This window comes from Taeniopygia guttata, chromosome 2, assembly GCF_048771995.1.
Source record: "Taeniopygia guttata chromosome 2, bTaeGut7.mat, whole genome shotgun sequence".
Taxonomy (NCBI): domain Eukaryota; kingdom Metazoa; phylum Chordata; class Aves; order Passeriformes; family Estrildidae; genus Taeniopygia; species Taeniopygia guttata.
Genome location: NC_133026.1, coordinates 69,756,248 through 69,772,804, shown reverse-complemented (window position 1 = coordinate 69,772,804; position 16,557 = coordinate 69,756,248). Strand labels below are relative to the sequence as shown.

Sequence of the window (16,557 nt, the reverse complement as noted above, 5' to 3'; positions counted from 1 at the left end):
GACTGTGTTAAAAGAATGGCTGTCAGAAGCAGCTTTAGGACATGAAATTTTGCTTCACTGGAAATCAAATTCTCATTTTCCCCTACATTATGCTCTCTTACCTTCAATCCCATCAAACAAGCAAAAAATATGACAAAATGGTTTATAGTGCACTCGAAAATCTATGTGCAAATGGAAAAAACCTAGGCAATTGACAGAAATCCCCAGAAATGTGCCACTGAAGCAATTTTCCTAAGCTCGCTACCTAAAGAACCCTAGAGAAAATGTAAATAAAATATCAAAGGTAAACACACGAATTTCTTTTAAGTTCTCCTGCCCCCACTCACAGCAAAGCATGTGCACACAAATATATGCACAGGTGTTCTCCCTTTTGCTTGGGTTTCCACTTTCTTTTAGTGGTTTGATATATGCCCTAAAATCAATACATGGGAAATAGTGTTTAATGTAACCCAATTTTTTCTAAAAATCCCTCTTCTCTTAATTGTAATGTATAGAATTATTGTATGTGTCCTATATATTGGCACTTAAATTTTGAGATTTGAAGCATGTAACAAACATAAAACAAAGGCAAACCTCCAAACTCCTCTGATGTCAGGCATTCAATCAGAGTAAGACAGCCACTTGGTGAAGTTTAAGGGTAAGCAAACAAAAGGCATAAAAAAAAAAAAAAGACTTTTTTTTTTTCCCTCTTATTTAACATGCCTATATTTTTCCATGTTATGTGACATAATCTGTAATATACATTTCGAAAATCCAGGAACATAAGAATCAAAGTTATTTTATTTTATTATAGGGGAACATCATTGATCCTCCCACTTTCAAGAAGATTCAAGTGTGACATAAAACCAGCCAACAGGAAGTTGCACTAAATTTCTTCAAAACCAGTAAGTATTCCTTTCAGCCTGATACATCTTGCTGACCTGGACCTGACAGACAGCAGTAATTTAGGAAAGTGCAGGTGTTTCTTTGCACACCTTGGGTCTATTTTATAGCCCCCAAAACACGCAATGCTTTCTTTTATACCACAGAGAAGCTGTTCTGACAGCAGGCTGGTGAATCTGAGACACAGCATTATCCAAAGTAGCAATAATAACCACTCTAGTGTAGTTTTTGCTACACCAGCAGGATGACAGACTTCCACACAGGCACAGTCAAGCCATTTCCTGCATCCACAAAAATTGGCTAGATACCTTAATTTTCCTCAGACTTGTTCCACTAATTAATATTTTAAAATAAGAAGTAGAAGACCTCAAGGTTACTGCATTCCTTCACCAGTTTTAATACACCTTTCTGCACACTTCCAAAGATGCACACAATTAAAAAAATATATATCAACATATTAAATACAATCCATATTCACAGTAATTTGCATATGGATTTCTAGTTAAAGTTATTATTAATAAGCACAGTAAGATTACCAGCATGTGCATTACTACTCTGGATGCATTAAAGATGCATCTTTGTCTGCCTTTTTCTTCTGCTTATCTACCCTGTTTAGAATGTTAAACTTCTGTGCTATGTAAATGAAAATATTTAATTATGCAAAGCAAAGTGGAAAGGTTTACATTATTATAATTGAGTTAAATTCTTTCTGCTTTAAGCTCAAATACTGAGAACATAGCTGAGCATCTGTTAAAAATTTCAAAGTCCTAAACTGCTGCTTTATAAATTTTAAGAGCTACATGTGAACAATTTGAAGCCTTTTGATGTTAATAAAATTACTGTAATATATTCAGTTTTCATGGTTAAAATTAAGGGAAGTCTGAAAGCTTAATGCATATCCAAGGTGAGAAGCAAATTCAGAAAGAAGTTTCTTGTTTGCGGCAATTTTTTAAGTCTCATGGTAACCAGAATTTATAATTGCAAACAAATGAGTGAAAAAATGGCCAAGGAAGCTAAATTAGAACTGTCTTAGGAAAACATCACCTTAAGAGCAACCTATTCATAGAAAGATGTCTCCTTTAGCAAGAGAAAACCTAATGTTCACAGTTGCATACACAACACTGATGAACTCATTAAAAGGGCAGGGTGACACACTGAAGACTGTAGTCACGTCAAAGGGATACTTGTCCTATGTCTTCACCTAACTATGCTGGGACACTCAGCAAATACACCAGTGTTATGAGCTGTAAAGCACGATGTCAAAGAACTGCATATTTTTATTAACAGAATTTCATTGAATCCTCACACTAAAAATAATCACCACATTGGCCTTCTACTGGAGTACACAAGTACAAGAGGTCTGAAGGAGCCCAAACACATATCATTTGAAAGGAAGCAGCAGAAGAACACTCATGTTCTTCTGCCAACTGCACCAGCTGCAAAGATGCCATTTCTCAGATCTGAAACACTGAATTTATCAGGATACTTTAAAATATTAAAGAAAAAACCTCATTTATTTTGATATTCAGACTGTGAGGTGCTAGAACATGCTGGCTGTTTGCTTTTGTAAATAGCAGTAACCCTCTTTTCTCTGATCAACCTCACCATATTTATTTGGCCACAAACCCAGAGTAATCTGCTGCACAGGGAAACAAATGCAGTTTGCAAGAAAATACATCTGGTTCACTAATTTGGAGCTGCACTCCAAAGTTTCAGACATTCCCTACCACATACTGGAGCGACTGGCCTGGCTCCAGTGTCATGAAGTGCTTACAACCTTTAGCAATGGGAGAAGGTTTAAACTTTATTATGTTAGTGTTTTGGATGTAAAACTCTTGCTCATGCAAAACTCTTGCTCATGCCTTCCTATGCTGTTCAAGTGAAACTCCACCAACCTCCAAGATCCAGCACTTTCTCCTCACCCAGGCTTCCTCAGGCAGAGGAACAGCATCCTCAAACACTGACCCAACTGCTGCTTGCCATCCAGATGTTGATGGTTTAAACAAACAAAGAAATGTGAGCAGCAGCTTTTGGCTAGAAGTTTGATCACAGTACTCTGCTTTGCCCATCCCATGCCCTGGACTACCTGCACCAGCTGAGCAGGATGATGGGACTCAGTGCAGGCTCACTGCTGTGTTGGCAGTACCGCAGCATCACCTCCTCTGAGCAGCTCGGGGATTATTTTGAAATAAAGTATTACATAGTCACACTAACCACTCCACAATCACAACTGAAATTTGCTTTCCACTACAGGCCCAGATTTAATGCTTCTCTCAGGGCAGAAATGGATGAAACTACTTAGCTAATTACAAGCCTGCATACTTAGCTGCGTTGTTAATATCTAATTACTTGGGCTCTAAATATAAGCAGATTTGACCTTTTTACTTCAGCTTATGCGTGTTTTCATTGGGTCACCCAACACTGGACAGTTGTGGGGTTTTTGAGGTTAAATCGTTATAAAATACTCCAAGCCCAATCCCAGCCCAAGCCAGCATTTCTGCTGGGTTTCTCACTTGGCACAGGCTACACTTTATACTGACTGCATAATTTGAAGGCTCTGCCTCACTTGCTTATCCCCCACACAGCCTCCCAAGGAAAAACCTCACGCCACCGAAGGTATTAAAATGCATTAAGCTAGATAACTGCAAAATGTCATGGGCCCTTACTGACTCCAGTTTAAGTGTGGGTTTTAATAGAGGTAATATTTCTTCATTGCTAGCCAGTGCAAGATTTGTTACCTACACAATGACTCAACTATGACATCTTTTATGAGTGATATGTTAAACTAATTAACATTAACCTAACAGAAGAATCAAGCATAAATTAGAAACCATTTCAGTTAAAGATACAGAGGACTTCTTTACTGATAATTTTCCACAAACAAAAGATGCTGGCCCTTGAAATATAAGATTTCCTTTTAAAATTAACTGGTTTAGAATTATTATGCTGCCTTTTTTTAAAATACGATTTGTACTTATTTCAACATAAAATAATAAGGCATGTGTAGCTAGCATAGCAATTACAAATTCAAGAACTGAAGAGCCATGACAGAACAAGAACCTTACAAAAATTGTAAGAGACATTCAATCCTCCATTATGTTTAATGAATTGTTTGTTTCTCTTCAGCCAGTAATGCCTATAGATTGTGACAGCTTTTCTATACAGCAAGTATGGCCCTATACCCAAATGCAGGCATCAACTGTTTTTGGCAATATTCTTTAGAGTCTATATTGCTCATATTTTAACACTCATTTTACAATAGGTATATTTGCAAAAAATTCACCAAAGATATATATATTGTCCAACAGCTAGACCAATAACCTTCCAGTGAGTGCACCTTGGTTCTCTTTAGAGACACACTAAGTGGTTGTAACTCCCTCAGAATCTAACTACTATCAAGTATCTTTCTGGCAAGTGGTTATTATATTACATTCAACCCCCACCTCTCCACATAGATTCTCCTTTTGTTTTTCATAGAGGAAATTGATCTTACCTAAACAGAGCTAGAGATACCCTGTCTGACTTACTATGTTTTGTGGTGATGGCAGTACATGATCCAAAATAAGTTTTTGCCAAGAAGTTAATCCAGACACTGACCTGAAATAACCAGATCTTCATCTCTCTCTTTAGCCTGAGAGCATTCAGGAAAAAAAATTAAGAATAAAGACACCCTGCTGCTCTTACAAAAATCATGGACATAAACCACTGCACAGGGTATAATACCACACGGGAATATGTTAGATGCAAAATGGCTCCTGGCAGCTCCTGGAGTGTTTGCACGGTGCTGTTCACACTAAGCAACCAGCAGCCTGAAATATACACTGCCTTAATCCAGCACCCATCACTCAGATACATCATTTCTGATACAGCAGAGCAACAAACCAGAGAGCTCCCTGCCATTTCATTTTTAGAAACAATCTACCAGACTACAGCAGGTGTGCAAATTCTTATTTTTAATAGTGACATTTTGCAACATCTACAATATTCTCTCCTACAAAGTCATCGGACAGCCCAACTATGCTTCACAGGACTGCACCAATGCTATAACAAAATGCTCAAGATGTATAACCCTGAGCAACAATCTCAACAAAAGAATGAATTCTTATTCTGCGTCTTTACTGTCTTATTCTCTCTAATCTGTCATATCTTAACTTACCACCTTTTGCAATAGAGTTCAGGGGAAAAAACCTATTTCAACTGCAACACGCAATCCAAGGTCAAAGTGACAGATTGATTTCTTTGCATTTGCAAAGGCAAAGAAATCAGTCTGGAAATAGTTCTGGTCTTCCTTCACAAACATCCTTTCACTTGTCTCAAATATAGGTCCACTAATACACCTACCCTGCATGAAGCCCATAAGTAGCATTCCATCCATGATTTTGATTGCACTCAAAACAATTGCTAATGAAGATGCTTTTTAAAAAAATCAAAAATAGCCATTTAAAGTATTACACTGTGTATCATTTAAAGCAATGAATTCCACAAAAACCAACACACAGAGTGGGGACATACATATATATACATTGTACATCTCAACAAAAATTAATCTATATTGATTACCAGTGGAAGAAACTAATTTTTTTAAGTGCTTGTCAAAGGTACATTTCAGCTATGCCTTGTTGCTCTTCAGTGGTGCCTTTTGGAAGGGCGAAGGGGAGGAGAGAGCAGTATGCCTGAAAGTGTTTTACGGCTGATTACAGTGAATTCTTTCTACTGACACTTTTCCATTATATGTTTTTTAACTCATCAGAATATGCACACAGGATGGATGTAATTTAATAAACAAACTGTTAAACTGGAATAGGACATGTTTTATTCTGAGCACCCAAAAATCCAAAACAAAGAGAGAAGATAGCACTGAAGACCACCAACAACAGACAACAAGAAGCAAGGCCTGGGGAAGAACAAGACACTGCTCCAAATAGAGAGGAAAAAAATCACTTTTCTCCTTCATGAAGCTGCCTCAGGCACACCTTTGGTTTTGGACTACACGGTATGCACTTATATATGTTTATATCTAAAATATAAACACATAATGTATGTGAATACACATGTAGGTATCCTGGTGTCTGATATGCTTTTCCAAAAAACTCTAACCATCAGTATCACCACTGAAGTCAACAGCAACTATTACTGTTACTTGGCTCCATGAAAAATTAACCTGGATGACGGGGTTTAGACTCAACAGCTCAAATTGGTGGCTAAATAAGAAAAAAAAAATGTGCTCTGAATAACCCAAATTGGCTGATGAAAATATTTCAGGTGTTAATTTTGAGCTACTACACACAACAATGAATACAAGGAAGGTGCTAATTATGAGTTTTATTAAATAAGGCATTTAAAATAAACTAGTATCAAATTAATCGTCCATCTAGATGCATTATGTGGTCCAAAACCAATCTCACTGGACATTAAGCAAATTGTTCATTTGTTTCTTTGGGAAGAGGGAGCAATTTTTCTTATAGCTGCCTTTAAAACTTCCTTTTCAGCCCTATTACTAGGTGAACTGCTGTCAGGAAAACACACGAGGTTATAGACCCCTTCCTACACTGCCCAAGCACTGGAATTTCTACAGGGGATATATATCAAACCCTGCTATGATCTCAGGCACAGATTTTAACTGCATGCAAAAGCAAAGCCATATAGACTTAAGGCTATAAAAATAATGTATACAAATCCTGAAGCTGAGAGGCAACTGCGGGATAAAGAGCAAGCTTTCAGGTTTAGAATTACATTTCATTCATTCCTTCTTTTTCAAGTGCAGTTTCAATTTTAAAAAGAAAAAAGATCAGGCACTGAAAACCCAAAGTTGTAAACCTGAACCACCCTTCTTTCCAGTGTCTGATTTTCAGTGAGGAGCGATGCCTATACAAGATTCACATATCCAGTCCAGGAGCTTGAATGAATAAACCTACTGGTTACATGGTATCATAAAACTTTGAATATGGCAAAATTAAGCCCCAGAGATAGATGATTAAAAGAGTGCTATCTTATCCATCTTTTTAACAAAAAGGCAAAGCATCATTTGTCAGGTCAAGAGACCATCTCTTTCAATGCTTGAAGCTCAAAGCCTTGAAACAACAGCCTCTCTACAAAGCACAATTGAGTTCATGTTCACAGGCACCCCCAGGAGAGCTCAATGAAAAGCCCCCTGAGCTACCCCCAGCTCAGGTCACCAGCAGAGCTGAATCCACATCATACGCAAGCCCAACAGAGAAGCAACAACTGACAGATAAAGTACAATAGCACAATTATGCAAAGTAGCTTACAGGCCTAATTTAGTACCTGGTGTGGCAGCACACCAGCCTGCACCAAAAGCATCAAGTTGCTTAAAAACATCTCAGTGTTTGCTGCATAATCCAAGGTACCTTCCTATGTACTCTGGAGCCACTGCAAATTTCATTAATTTCAGAAGACAGGCACAGATCAATGCTAGTATCAATCAAAAAAACAATTTTCAAATTCTGAAAGATAACTAAATGAACAGGCACACAAAGTTTAACCTCTGAGATAATCTGGGGGGAAAAAAAAATTTAAAAAATGTGCAACTCCTGAATCACTTACCTAAATTAACTGTTGCCTAGAGCAACAAAGAGAAAGAAAAGATAGTATTGCAAAGAGAAAGAAAAGATAGTAAGTTGCATCCTAAATTGAACGTTACACTGATTCTCGGTGTAACTTAATTCAAAATGTACAAAGCTAAAGTTACTTTTGTTTCTTTTCACAGCATTAAACATCACAAGTTTATCATACACCAAAAAGAAGCCAACGTAACCAATGTCTGAGATATTTATTACTTATGCCACAGCCATTTAAAGATTTCACTCAATTTTTCTATTAGAAATGCTCTGATGGCACAGGAATCCTGACACATAAATTATGACAAGCAGCTTCTCATCCATTTCCACAAAATCCAAGTCTCTTTCCTCAATCCCATCCATCACTAGCACCTAGCCCTTGTTTTCAAAATGTCTTTCCACTTCCTTTCCTCACCAATCATCACTGGCTCACAACCAAGTCAGATTCCCTCCTTATCAGCCCAGAATACCCACTCCCAGTGCTCACTTATTAATTTCATGGCAATTACATGCCTCTTCTTTCCATACCCAACTGCCTCTCCAGGCCTGCAAGAAATTCCATGAAAACATTCATGATTCTATTTCAGCACTCTCTCTTATCTCTGACATAGAAATAATGCTGGCATCCAAAGCAACACCACACTCATCGCCCCATGTGGGACTTAAGGTTTCAAAATTAATTTACAAAAACAAAAACAAAACAAAAAAAAAAAAACAAAACAAAAACCAAAAATCCAAAAAAACAGAGAAAAGTGACAGAAACATTTATACTGAAAACTTTAGAACCTTTGAGATGTATCAAAATGCAGTTTATTTCATAGAGTTGCAATATTGTTCTAAAATAGAAGGACTGTATCTTTAGTTTACAAATATAATTAAATGAAATCTCCTTTCAATTTTTAGCAGCAGTAGACACATCTGGACTAGGTAAGAACTTTTTCTCTTCTTTCTTCTTTGTACAGAGTAAAATCCAATTTCTTCTCACTAATCTACAATATTCATGGATTTAAATATAGAATCCACACTTGTAGGTGTCTCATAATATTTTGAGGGAGATACTGTCCCTGTCCTTGAAGGCCAGAACTAATTTTGTGTTAAAATATTTTAAGTTCCCCTAGCTTATCTATTTCCCACTTCCAAACCCAAACACATCTATGCATTTCAATCAAGGAAAGGTCAAGATATCAAGCACAATATGACCCTCCCTCAAGATTCACAAATAGTTTGTGATAAATTTCATGTTATGACAATGCAAGTAAAAAAAAAAAATAGAATCTATTAGTGACTTGGAAAGCTTCTTGCTACAAAAAATAAATCCAATCAAGAAACTGAAAACCATTCCAGACACCATATGCCTCTGTCCTGACATTACTGAAAGTACTTTACAGAAAAAGCAAGTCGCATGTTGGAAGCTTTGTTTTCATTTCAAGTCTTCATGCAATTGTTTCTCAATCATAATTGCAATACAAGGTGTGGGGATTGTGGTTTGTGTAAATCCACACCCAGATTTCAAGTGGAAGCTCTCTCTTTCCAGCCTTGGTTGACGTTTTTGTACCTCTCATAAAAATTTGCTCTGACAAGAAATAAAACAAACAGTACTCCAATGGTAATATTGCTTCTGTAAGAATACTGTACCTCAAGTTGCATAATAAGATGACAAACCAGTGAAAGGAGAAAATAAAAAAAAAAAGAAAACATCATATTTGCAATTATGACTTCTACTATAGTAAGCTATATGATTTCACACAGGAGATTCATCCAGCCTTGAGCAAAATACAGAGGGAAAAAAAAAAAAACAGACACAATTATCAATAGTATTTTCTATGGAACCAAAGATACAAAGACAACTCCATTCAAGTAAAGTGCCGTGACCTACAGCTTCCATCTTGCTTTCTCAGTAAAGATTGTGAAGTGACTATTTACCATGCCTTCTCATAGTTGCCCAATACTCTCTGGACTGCCTGGGAGCCCTTTCAGGGCTCCTGTGTCCAAAAGCTTCCTCCAAATATCTTACCCAAGAACCAAACTGTGCCTCCAAATCCTGAGGGCACTCTGATGAAGTGTCCAAGAAGAAGGCTTTTGTGTCCTTCATTGCCAGAAGCAGGGCCTCTCACAGAAGGGGTGAAAGGCAGCAAGCCCCCAGGAAAGCATCCCTATCCCCATTTTGTATCAGGAACCCCCCAAGTGGGGCACACATTGTTCTACAGAAATTTCTAGCTCACTTGGGAATTCATGCATCAAGAAAAATGCTTCAACCAAAGGCAAGGAATAGTCCAAGAATTCAAGGCCTTATCACATTTTCCTTTCTGCCTTAAGAGATGTTAATGGATAGAAGTTACTCCATGTGTCATCTCCTCTTCCACCTAAAAATTTGGCAGCAACAAAACCTGCCCTGTTCTCCTTTGCCCATTTCTCACAATGCACAACTCCAACAATGCAACTCCCCTGACCACACACACTACACTGTAAAATTTGCACTCCTTGCAGCCTTGTTAAATCTCTTCCACACTCAGGCAGGGTTGGCCTGAAAGACCCTCATGCTTACTCTCACCTCAGTTACACAAAGCAAAACACTTTCTCAAACAACCAAGTACATTGGCTATAAGACTTCCTTAAATGAGAGCACAATTCAAAAGAGGAGTCACTGTTTAAACTGTGTTAGGTGCAAATTGTGCTGCCAGATTAAAATTCCAGGGTAGGCTTGTGAGGGGGAGTTCAGAACTCTCTCCCCCCACCCCCCCCAAAAAAACCCCACACTGCCTCAAAACTCCTGTAAGGATTTCAATCACTTTCCAGGAGCGAAGCAAGCAAGCAAAGCAAGAAACTGCCAAATTGCAACCAAAGACAAATCACAGAAACTACCTCTTTCCCACATTTCAGGCTCCCATACCCAAAAACCTTCTCTCAAGCAGTAGCTCCTCCTAACCAGCCCCCTCTGAGAGCATCGAGGCTCCTTTCCACCCCAAGAAAACATGGAGCCCATCACCCCTCCCAGGACCCTGCTCCTTCCCCACAGATCTCAGCATCCACCCAACCCTGCTGTATCTGGTGCCTTTGCCAGGACTGCTCCCAGCAGAAAAGTACAGGAACACTCCAGCCAGGACCCCCAGAAAGCATTTCCCCATCTCTCTGCAAGCCCCAGAAGGGTCTCATCTCCTACCAGCTCAGCACACCTCCCAGCTGGGAACTACCACGCTGACTAACACTATCTATCTGACCCTATTTTTCTCTCTCTGCAGATTTCATCTCCAAATAGGAGAATGATTCTTTGCATTTTATTGGAAATTGTCCAAAGAAATTGTAAATTTTAAGAGTTTGTCACCAAGTTATTAATGCTTGAAATGTTCAAAGTACAAACAAATGGAAATATATATAATAATTTGCCTACTATATCCAGAATCTTACGGCAATGATGAAATTCAATCTACACAAACTCCCAGATTAAGCCAAGGAGTAGTTTCTATATCTTGTTAATTATAAGTAAAAATTTCCCTCAATTTTCAGTGCTGATGAAATTATTAGCTTTCATGCAGATAAATGAAGTGTACCTCTATGTCTATTTTAGTTTTCTTAAAGAGTGGCAAGTGCCTGAGAAGAAACTCAGCTAGAACAAAATCTTCACAGAAACAAGAAAGGATTGCAGTTTTGATGTTCTTCAAATAGAGAAATATAATAACTGTGCGTCTTTTCCAAGATGACTAGATAGCAGTTCTAAATATTTTCATCCACAATCTATTTATTATTCACTGTATTTTCTTTCCACAAACAGCCCAAGACTTTCCATTTCTGAGACTTCAAATTAAAGACTTTCATATGGCTAGCTTTAGTTAGGCAAAGTTCAAAAATAGTATGAATGCAGAACAGTATTAAGACCGTAAATCTAAATGTACATTAATTGCATCCAGTATGCAACAAAAAGCTTACCCACAATAATCAAGAAAATTAAGAGTAGGTCTTTATTAAAACACAGTCTGAACCAGGAAATTAGAACTGTATTGCTTCTTGTATCTCTGCTTACTACAGGAAAGGATCACAAGTGATTATTCGTTCAGATTTCTGTTTTGCTCTAAAGTAGGCCAGCCAGCTCAGCACTTTTCTTAAGATTATGAATACTTGTCTGCCCTACATATGGTTTAGGCTGAAACCAATCAGTTGAGCTGAAACATGTAGCAAAACCAACTATTTTCACATCATTCATTTTCAGCTATAATGAAGAAGTGCACACAACAGGTATGAAAGGATCAGATTTTAAATACTTTTAAATTTGCTTTGCCATTAGCACAGTTCACTAAGGAGCTCGCTATTTTCTCACTATTGGATCAACACTTCATCTAGATTAAAAAATAATTTGTTGTTCATTAATAACTCTTTGACCGCTTGTTTTCTCTTCTAGTTTCCAGTTCATTTTTTACATTGATTACCTCATTTAGTAGGAAAACTGAATGCTGAACTGCATCCAGTAGACTTTTATACTACTAGGACATTCAAGATGCAAGCACAATCTGCAAGAAGCCTTACATCAAAACTTTAAAAATATATGAAACAAAATAATTCCTTAAATTTTTAACTGAAATACTTTTTTTTGCTCTTTCTCCCCCACCCAAGCCATCCTTGAGATTTTTGTTGTCATTTGGAGGAAAAGAGGTTAAATCATAGAAGATTGCTATCTTGCGTTCAAAACAGAAAATAGTAACATCTTCAAACCAATTGGGCTATTTGGAAGATCAGAACTGCAGAAAGTGATTTGCTTAAATTGTTTTCAACTTATTTTTCTTGAAAGTTAGATAGTCTCATTTTCTAGAGCTGCTAAGCAGTCATAGTATCTATGAAGTAATTACCTTCAAAATATAAGTAAATTATGGGAAAAAAACTTTCATATTTGGGCTTTCCTTTTCCATTTTAGATATAAACATTATCAAACAATTAGTACAACATTTCTGTTAGATTAATGCCATTCAAAACTCTTGGCAGTTATCAGTAGCAAGGCAAAATCAAAAAAAAAAAGAAAAAAAAAGGCTACAAAGCAAGTTCGTTTAAAACAAAGACAAGTATTTGTATTTAGTAGTCTGATGTTTGAGACAGTATTTTTGGGGAGAAGCATACCTCTCATCAGCTGCAGAACCTTGGTGTCACATGGCAGTATAATCCAAATAGGTCTCAGCAGCATGTTCCGTAATATCCACAAGTTTCAGCATGGGGCTTTTCCACTTCCCCCAGGAGACCATTAACCATTACTATGAATCCAAACAGCTAAGATGTTAGGCATCTGTATGGTCCAGTTTGAATCATGTCAAGCAGCCCAGAGGAATCCCAAGCTCTATTCCACCATTCGAAGAGTAATGCAATATGGCACCCATCACCGACTGATGTTCTGGCAGCCATCCCATTTTCCCAACAATCATGTTGTGACCTGTTCAAATTTGAGGAAGAAGTGTTAGTTCAGCACAGTAACTCCGCCACACCACTCGGGGACTAACACACAAATATAAAGTTACATTCTTCTGAATAATTTCAAACACAAATTTCTTCACAGATTTAGACACATCCTAAACTCAAAGCCTGGGGATGGCATTTTGCTTTAAAAATATTGTGGGGCTGAAGTGTATTAGAAGAAGGTTTAAGAAAAAGGCTTTCGTATATCTCTACAGACTGCAGAGTCTTACCTTCCAGAAAGCACTGAAGTGACAGGGAAAAAAGATAATATAAAGGCTCTCCAACTGCCCTGGCAGGTATTTAAAAACTAATGAAGAGAGTAATTCAATTAAAAAAAAACCCAAGTAGAAAAAATAAAACTCATCAACCCTTTTGAGGGAAACATATGTGATCTTCTCTGGCTCCTTAGCCCTGTTGAAGTGTCTCCCCACAGCACCTCCACCAGCAGATGTGCTACTTCAGTTGGGACCTAAACTATGAGCACCACTTACGGCATTTGGCCCCGGAAGAAGCCAAAGTGGCCAAATTCACATCAATCTTCTCTGGTAGCCCCTCTCTGCAACACCTTCAGGGGTGCAAAAAGCAAATTTTACTTAGGTTGGGAAGGGAACTATAAGGAATGGAGAGAAAAGTCTGAGTACTCTGCACAGGATGGAACAATGACATGAAGAACAACATTGGGTCTGCCAAGATGGAGTGGGAGAAAGGGAAAAGAACAAACTTACACACTAAGGACAATGGAGAGGATCTAGAAGAAGCTTTTAGGGACTGGAAGATGCATGTACATAGAGACAAAGATGAGAAGAAAGGAGAAAGTGAACATTTGTGAACACGAGTTACTGCTAGCTCTGTCTGCATAACTGGGTAACATGGATATAGGGCAGCCCACAGAAGAATAAGTTTAGGAGAGAACAAGAAGAAGTTTTATGTTTGCTCCACATCAGGAGAAACAAGCGTTTCTACACATGGAGGAAAGGAAAGATCCCGGCAAAAGGAGTTTTTCATGAGAAAGGCAAGCATAAAGGCAGAAGAGTAGGTGGGAAGAGATTAAGGAGGAGGAGAATGAATAACAGTAAAAAGTAAAAAGTAAGATGTAGACTTCAGAAATTCTGAAATGGGTAGATCTAAGGAGAGAGGGGGACAATTAGGAAAATGGGACAAGAAAGCACAAGAAAGTAGAGGATTAGGATGAAAAAAATATAAAAATTGATGGTTATTACATATCACAGAAAAAGAGAATGGGGAAATAATAAGGTACTAAATTGATCAAGACAATTAAGAAAAGTACAAAGAGCTTACAAGTAAGTTTTCTGGAGTTGCGATGCTTGCTCTAGAAAGCGTGAACCCAAAGGAATGGAACAAAACCCAAGGCAACTATCGTGTTTCCAAAGGGACGAAGGGACTTGCACTGAAGCCCAGCCGAGGAAGGGCCAGCCTGGGCTGACCCTTCCCACTCTCCCCTTTGCTACGATCAACGCAGTCGGAAGAACAAAGTCCTCCCTCTGGTCCGTCCCTCTTCTCCAAAAATTGTCTCTCGGCACTGCTACGCACCTTGGCTCCTTGGGATGGTCCCACAGGAGCAACGTGTTACCCTCTGTGGTGTCTCGGGCCCCGCGACCCAAGCTGGCACACGGCGGAGCACCCACCTTGCCCCTGCTGCTGTGCGCTGCCCTGCCCTGCCCAGTCCCGCGGCCCTCACCAGCCCCCCACTCCCTGGCCAGGGCCGCCAGGACTCCCCACAATCCCATCAAGTTTTCCCGTCTTCGGCTTTTCTCTGTCCCAACTCTTAAAAACACAGCCCGATCCAGAAAGCCCTCCGAGTCCACTTCCCTCCCCATCAAAAAAAAAAAGAAGAAAAAAAAAAAAAAGAAAAAAGAAAAGAAAAGAAAAGAAAAAAAAAGAAAGAAAAGTTAAATCTCTAAAATAAGGCAGGCACTAGAAGGAGGCAAGCCGGCAAGCCCCCCCCTGCCTCCCCCCCCTCCCGCCCCGATTAATGTCCCCCAGCCCGCATTACGGGAGTTTGGACGGAATGACTGCCCTACCCTCCCCAAAAATACCTGCATGTGCTCCCAAAAGTACAAAGGAAAGGCTGGCCCGCAGACGCCTCCGTTGCGCTCCCAGACCCGGGCGCGGATGGCAGGGTGGAGGGGGGAGCGACGAGGGAGCCGGGAAAGAACAATAAACCCCAAGTCCAAACGTACCTTCTCCTTTCTCTAAACTGTGAAAACAGATTTCCTTAGAAGTCTACGGCGGGGCTCTTTGCTTTTAAGCGGCAGGAGAGCTCGAAGAAAGTTGAGCAAATCTCTTCCAATAAAGTTGCCGAAGATGAGTTTACCCGGGAGAGGCGAGGAAGAGATGGAGAGTTCATCCGAGTTTCTCCTTTTGTTCAAGTTGCCCGAGCAGACAAAGAGCCGGCAGCGGCGGCAGGTCCCCCGCGCCCCTGCTCCCCCCGCGGTCCGGGCGCCGCCGGGGTCCCGTACTGCCCTCGCCCCCCGCCTCCTCCCACCACCGCAACTTTCCGTCTGCTCCATCCCTCCTCAGCCCCGATCCCGGCTCCGGCGCAAAACTTCCCTCGAACTGAACCTCCCAGAAAAAGAAAACAATTTAATTCAAGGCGGGGGAGTGGGGGGTTGGAAAGGGAGAGAACCATCTCTCAAATCATTATTTCCGGTAGATGCACCTCTTTGTTTGGATTCCCCCGACTGTCAGTGAGGACAAGCCTCTGGGGATCTGCTTTCGGACAGTTTGATCTGCCGGAATGAGGCGGGCAAACGCAGGACATAAAGAAAAATAACTTTAAAAGAAAGAAAAGGAGGGAAGAAAAGTAAATAGAAAACAATATAAAACTCCGGAGTTGCGAAACGAACCCGTTTTTCATGGACACGGGAAGTACATAAATAAGCAACTGAAGGGGAATTTCGGATAACTGTTGGCTCTCCTCCCCTTCCCCTTCGCACTTTTCCAGAGAACGTAACAAAAAAAGCCCCCCGAAACCTCCTGGCCGCGACTCCGTGCCGCCGCCGCCAGCTCCTGGCATCCCTACCTGTTGCGTAAAGCGCAAAGATGGGGCCGACCGCATCCGTCCCAAAGAAACCCAAAGGGAAGGAGGGGACCTCCCGCACCCCACGGCCCCTCCACCTGCCCTGCGGCAGCCCCCACGGGGACAGCCGGCACGGACGTCGCTGGCAGCCCCGGCGCGGCCCCGGCGGAACGCGCGGCCGGCCCGGCCCCGCTCCGCCGGCGGCCGTCGGGGCGCCCGGCTCCCCGACCCAAGTTTGGCCAGGCGGGGCCGGGGTGCTCCGAGACAAAAGGAGCGCGGAGCAGCGCTGCAACTCACCTTGGAGGGAGAGAGTGAGGCTGAAGAGACACCTTCCGCCTCAGCCCTCCTCCTCCTCCTCCCCACCCCCTGCCCCTGTGGCGACGGCGGGGCCGTGGGACAGGCTCATGCTGGGGACCGGGGCGATCAACCCGCTAGCCCCGCCAAGGGTCCGCTCCCTGGCGCTAAACAAAAACGGGGGGGAGCGGCCCTGCCGCCCCCGCCTCTCCTGCCCCCGATGTCCCTAACTTTTTGGTGCCCACCTAGCATCCCAGCGAGCCGGCCCCGCGCTCGGGAAGGACGGGGAAGCGCGGCGGTGCGCCCGGAGCGGGGCCCCCACGTCGGGGC

At 40.9% G+C, this 16,557-nt stretch overlaps 1 long non-coding RNA gene across 2 annotated transcripts in view; it reads right to left on the bottom strand.

The window, feature by feature from the left end:
• LOC121469489 (uncharacterized) overlaps positions 1–15,961 on the bottom strand; it is a 208,826-nt gene extending 192,865 nt beyond the window's left edge. The window contains exons 1-2 of one of the 2 annotated variants that reach the window (XR_005979580.2): positions 15,095–15,961; positions 12,564–12,870 (exon numbers count right to left, since the gene is read on the bottom strand). This is a non-coding gene — a long non-coding RNA (uncharacterized lncRNA). The remainder of the gene's footprint in view (positions 1–12,563; positions 12,871–15,094) is intronic. The other variant, XR_012053951.1, reaches the window with a different exon arrangement.
• Positions 15,962–16,557: the final 596 nt, after the last annotated feature.